General features: G+C 38.9%; 1 non-coding gene across 1 annotated transcript; it reads right to left on the bottom strand.

The window, feature by feature from the left end:
• Nucleotides 1-921: 921 nt before the first annotated feature.
• LOC115300525 lies at nucleotides 922-1028 on the bottom strand. The gene has a single exon (XR_003912696.1). It is a non-coding gene; the product is annotated as a U6 spliceosomal RNA (small nuclear RNA).
• Between the last annotated feature and the right edge of the window lie 5196 nt (nucleotides 1029-6224).

Genomic DNA, 6224 nt, shown 5'->3' with positions numbered 1-6224 from the left:
ATAGGGGATGTTGAAGGGGAAATTATCTAGGGAAACTGAGAGGAGAGATCATCTTTCCCCTGGGACTTAAGATGTAGTCAGGATGTGCTCTACAGTCAAGGCAGTGAAGGGGCTTTCCAAGTGGAGAAAACAGCCATGATAGGGAGAAGAAGGAATGAAAATGAATGTATTCTGGGAGGTGGCATCAGGACTACGGGTGGTAAGAGCAAAGGGGAGATGATGGGTAATGGTTCTGGACCTCGTGGATCATATTTAAAAGGCAATATTTATCCTAGAAACACTTGGATTTGTCAAAGTGTTTTGAGCAGTGGAATCACAATTCAACATATTTAGAAGGTGAGTGTAGGTCACAAGATTTGGAGGAGGGAGAGAGGATAAGAGCAGTCTGGGCAGGGCAGCAGGGCAGCAGAGCTAGCAGAATTTTAATTAAATTAATTCCTGCTGAGGTACTAATGGTAAATAACCATTTAAGACAAGTACACTCTTAAGTGTGCTGTTTGCCTTTGAATAGGCTCTCCATATCTGAAGGAGGTGTGAATACTATGGATAGATTTGCCAGGCAGGTTCTAGAATGGCACTTTTGGTTGTCGTTTTTCTTCCTACTCCCAAAGCTAACCCTTGCTAGCTGGTCTGCCCTGAAAATGAAGCAGTTCTGTGATCTGGAGGAGAGTTCACAGACTACAGGGCACAGGTTGCCCTGTGATTTTTAACAATTGAACAGTATGAGCTCTTTCTCTTTAAGAGTCCCTCCTTGTATCAAGGTCATTACAAATGGACATTATCTGGCAGGTCTCAGACACATGAACTGTTCAGAGCAGAGCCAGCAGCCTATCTTTTCTCCAAACAGTACTTGGCCTCAGGACCAGGATTTACAAATCTAATTGTTGTTATTATATTGATTCTTTTTGTTGTTGTTTGTTTTTAAATCTGGGACACTTCAAGAATTTGTGTGTCATTCTTCTGCAGGAACTGTGCCAATCATCTCTGTATCTCTCCAATTTTAGTATATGTGCTGCTGAAGTGAGCAGTGGATTTTTTTTTTTTTTTAAACCAAAGTCCTACTGTCAGATTTTCTCAGCTCTAAGAGAAGTTCTGTTTTTTGGGTCAATGCATTTGTTAGAAAGTTGTGTGAATTAAAACAAAATTAAAAACATATTAAAGTTGTTCTTTTTCCATTCTTTCATTCTTTCCTACTTACCCCTTCCTCATAAACCCAACAGACACACTCTCTCTGCAAATAAACTCTATGTTTAGAGAATAACAGAAATGACACATCATATGGTCTGATTTTTCCCTGATTGTGTAGTATTGACATATGAGAAGGAATGTTGGATTGAAAATAAAAACACCTGGGTTATGTTCCTTTCAATGCCATTAAGATGTGTAACCTGGGTACAGTTTACTTCAATTTTCCCAACCCTAACTGCTATTATATGAGGGAGATGGATTGTGTACTATCTGTAAAATTCTTTATAATTCTAAGCAGTGGGGATTCTATAAGCTACACAGGAATGATGACATATTTTTTCACATAAAGGGGGAAAATCTTGAGTGCTGCTTTGAAAAACTTGATTCATCTGTGTAATGCACACTTGTTGATTGCTTCTTTTGCATCTATTTTTTCATTTCTTCAGCAGCCTTTTTTTTTTTTTTTTTTTTTTTTTTTTCCCTTTAGGGATATGTTCTACTTTGCTTAGCTGTGCAGCCATTTCTGGCTCCAGAGGTGGCTTCTGACTGGCTTAAGCCAACCAGTGTGTATCACTCACTGGTCCCAGGATGGGCATCTGACCCCATTCAGGCCACAGGGAGGGGCAGAAATTCTTTTTGCTGGGGGTTCCTGGGAAGAAGACTTTCGTTTTCTTCTGTGGGAGGTGGTGAAGAGCTTCTCCTCTGCTGGTGTATTGGAAGAAGTGAGATCTGGGAAGCTGAGTAGAGCCTAGAGAACCCCAAAAGAGCCAGAGCCTGGTGACTATACAAAGCTCTGAGTCAAACCAGGCCTGAAACAACTTCCAACCTTTAAAAAACTTGTGAGCCAATGAAATCATGAAGTTCAAGACAATTCAACTGTTGTCATCAACTCAAAGATTCATAACTTTTTCCTTTAAGGTTTCACTAAATATATTTTTAATTATCAACTTTTTTACCCCATGAAATTAAAAAAACATGCATATATCTTCATTTTTATTTCAGTCAGCTCCTAAATCATCAACTGCAAAGTGTTGAAAACAAAAATTTTAAAAAGTCGGTATGAGGCACACAAAAATTGCTTTATAAATGTTTATTGAATTAATGAAAGTGAGAATAAATTAGTAGGGGGAAAGATAATATTTCCTGAGTGCAAGGGAAGGGATAGGTGGGAAGGTAAGTATATAGAATGGTTTTTGGGGGGGACACATACTAGTGAAGAAATGTATGGGATGATCATAAAGTCTAAACTTCTGGAATTGTCTTTTTTCTCTCCTGAGATGTTGCCTAATATGTTTTTTTTTTTCTCCCAATTTAGAATTCAGGGAGAAAGAAGGACCTAGGCTCACAAAATAAATTCTACTTTAATTTAATTGATTAACAGGTGTTTTATGAGCACTTACTCTAGTTACAAGGGAAGGCTGATAAATAAATAGGTATTATGAGAGTTTGGGGACAAATGTTATTAATATGGCAATAGTATATATAATTGTTAGAGTATTTTATCTCACAATTATGATGGAAAAAAAGAAAATTACCCTACTTTATGAAAGAACAAAACTCCTCTAATAAGTTACCATTTTCCTCTCTGGTGTTCTTAATTTATCAATATTGTTTCTGGACATTGTTTTTTCTCATAAAATATAATACATAGTTAATAGAAAAGAATGAAAATAAATCTTTCTTTAAAGTTTAGAACACATTTAGGATTTGACAATGATATGGGTTTAAGAGTTGTTACCTGACACCTTAAAATAATTTTTTTTTTTGCTACTCTGCAAGTTAATTTCCTAATTGGTAAAAGAGAAGAGGTTAGATTAGATAATATCTTAAGGAAGTTCCTACTCACATTTCTGATTGAAAAGCATATGATCACAGAGACCATCAGCTACTTTCCAAGTATAGTACTTTTTATATAGCACACAATGTCCATTTTAATAAAAGAAACCTTCTGACAGGACAGTTTCCTTTCGGTATAGCTTACTTTTTTACTCAGACCAAAAAAGCTGGTAATGGTTTTCATAATTAATTTTAGACATTTTTATATCCATTTGAAGTTTAATTTTTCACAAAACTTTATCATGAATGTTATCTGAGTTTTTCAAAAATAAAATTAATATTGTAACCATCATAAAAAATAGGTATTAATCACAAAGTTGTTGAGTATTGTGGAGAAGGAAGTATAGGGGTTATGAGAACGGAGCAAGGGATCTAACCTAGAGGAGGGTAAGAAGTCTTTTCAAGGAAATGATATTTAAGTGGAGATCTGAAGAATAAGCAGTGCCAGTCAGAGGAAGATGGGGAGAGGAGCAGAAGAGTGTTCCATACAGTGACCCAACGGCTATGGGAATGGAGACACCTATGAGGACCTGTGAGAAGTTCAGAATGGGTGTATGGAAGAGGTGAAGGGTGAGACAAAGCCAATGAGAGGACCAGATTTTGCAACTCTCTATGGGCCAGGTGGAGCAGTTCAGGCTTTAACTGAAGGGGAGTGAGAGGCTGCTGCAGGGTGTATGCAGGAGAGCAACAGGATCTGATTAGCATTGAACTTGGACCACATATGGCACAGGGGCATGAAGCCCTCCCTCCAGCTCCATTCTTTTGTGCATCTGCACTATTGCCTCCACTTCCTTGCTAAATGGATGCTGCCTCTTTCCTTTTAAAACACTGGAAAAAAGTATGAGGTGAGCCTTGTTTGTTCCCAGAACTGGTTACATCACTACTTTTCTAGTAATTTGTTTTTCCTGGTAAATCTAATCTTTCTCTTAATTATAGTTTGGGTTTTCAGTAGCTCTGACTTCTTGGAAGTCAACACTGATTTTCAGCTCTTAAATATTGAAGATGGGATCTAGCCAGCAGGCATGGGTTCTACTGGATTTGTCTGGGACTGGCATTCGTTTGGCAAGCAGCTGCTGATGAGGCTCACCCTGTGGCTCGTTTCTGGGGGTCTTCTTTTGTGCAGCCAGAACACAGTGCCACCTAGCTCTTCTCCCAGCCATGTGAAGCTGCCTATACCAAACTGCAGGTAACTCTGTCCTCCGTCCTTGAGTGTCTTTCCAGCCTGGGAATCAAAATCGGCCTCTAAATGCATAATAAATCAAAGTTTTCACTACCTTTTTGTAACTGTTGTTTGCATGCCAGGGCAAGTACTTTACTTTCTTGCTTTCTTTCACTTTAAAGTGTTTAGCTTTCTTGGGGCGCCTGGGTAGCTCAGTCGACTGAGCTTCTGACTCTTGATTTAAGTTCAGGTCATGATCTTGGGGTTGTGGGATCAAGTCCTGTGTCAGCCTCTGCACTGAGCCTGGAGCCTCCTTGAGATTTTCTCTCTCTTTCCCTCTGCCACTCTCCTCTGTGCCCACTCTGTGTCTCTCTCTAAAAATAAAAAAATAAGTATTCAGATTTTATTCTTGGTCTGTTTGTAACCTCATGGAGGCTCTTATTGCTTCTAGAGTTTGGATACAGTGAGTCGTGGATAACACCAGTAGAATGATTGAAAGGGAAAAGATATTAAATTCTGGGTCTGGACTGGAAGGTTATCAGAAACTGTGGTTTGCTGAGAAGAGCTGGCAGCTGGGTAGAAAGATTGTGAACGTCGGTGTTTGACTATTTGAAGAGCATCTGATGGATTGGTAATCAGAATCAGTCAGGACCCAACTTATGACTGATAAGGATGCACTTTTCTACAGGGAAGGGCACCACTCAACAGAGAAGGCTTTCACAACTCGTTTACTGGGCAGATCCTCCCCTGAATCTCCAGTATTATTGAAAGGCTCAAAGGAGATAGTCCATTTAAAGTACTTAAAGGAATGCCAGGTATGGGTGAGCAATCAGGCACATGTTATTCAAATTATAGATGTTGCAGTCACTGTATATATCCTGGCTCTGTGGAGGGAGCTGTGATTGCTTGCTAAGACACTGAACTATGCAACAACAATTTATTGAGTATTTAAGTATACCAGACACAAATTCTACCTAGTTGACAAAGGTATGTAAAGTTTGCTTTATTTTCTGAGGTTTCGGTTTTCTCTTGAGACATGTCATTCACTCAAAAAAAAAAGCTACTGAGTATTAATTAATGGTGTGATCATCTGCAGTCATTGTGGATCAAGGGCCAGGGGAGACGATATTGATGGACCAATGCATGGGTTTTTCTGCATTATCTTGAGAAATCCTGGCTCTGTTTATTCCCATTCCTTACTTGATTTTTTCTCTATAGCACATTTCACAATCAGACTTACTATATATTTTATTAATTTAGTTGTTTATTTTCTGCTTCCTTGCACTGCAGTGTGAGCTCCACAGGGAAGAGTTTTTGTCCAATTTGGTTGATGCTGTGCTCTCAGCTCTGAACAGTGCCGGGAACATGTGTCCTATAACTATTTACTAAGTGAAACTGCCTTGGAAAGCTCCAACCCATACTCTGGCTTTGTCATCCTTTCCTTAGACTCTTCCCTAAGGGCTGCGGCTGTCTGGTAGAATATCTGGCTATTTTGACTCATGCTGCCTTCCTCTGTGGTGCTTTGCAAATCGCACTATCAAGGTATTCAGGTATCTGGAAAGAGGGCAAAGTGGCACCTGGTCAGTAACTCACTAACCATCTTGAAGATCTTATCTAGGTAAGAACTGTTTGGTTTATTTCAGAATCCATCAGGAATGATTCTCATCAGGAAACAATAGCTTTTGAACACATGCTTACTATGTACTACACCAAATGTCTTACCTACATTTTCTCAATCCTTACAACATATTTATGAGGTCAGTATTAGTATTTGAATCCTACAGATGAGAACATTGATGCACAGACTGGGTAAGAAAATTGAAGGTCATGCAACTAATTAGTGTCCATACTGGGATTTGAATCCCACTCTTTCTGATTATAAGGCTCATGCACCAACCATGAGGCTACCCCTGTATGCTGTTTGAACTTGCTATTATGGACTCGTTTGTATATATGTACCGATTCTCTCATCTTTGATGTTAATGGAGGCAAACAGACTTGCTTTCATTGATTCTTGAGTTCAGCAGCTATCTGCTTTGCA

Source organism: Suricata suricatta, chromosome 8 (genome assembly GCF_006229205.1).
Source record: "Suricata suricatta isolate VVHF042 chromosome 8, meerkat_22Aug2017_6uvM2_HiC, whole genome shotgun sequence".
In the NCBI taxonomy this organism is placed as follows: domain Eukaryota; kingdom Metazoa; phylum Chordata; class Mammalia; order Carnivora; family Herpestidae; genus Suricata; species Suricata suricatta.
Note: the sequence above shows the minus strand (reverse complement) of the source record. Positions and strands in the feature narration are given on the sequence as shown.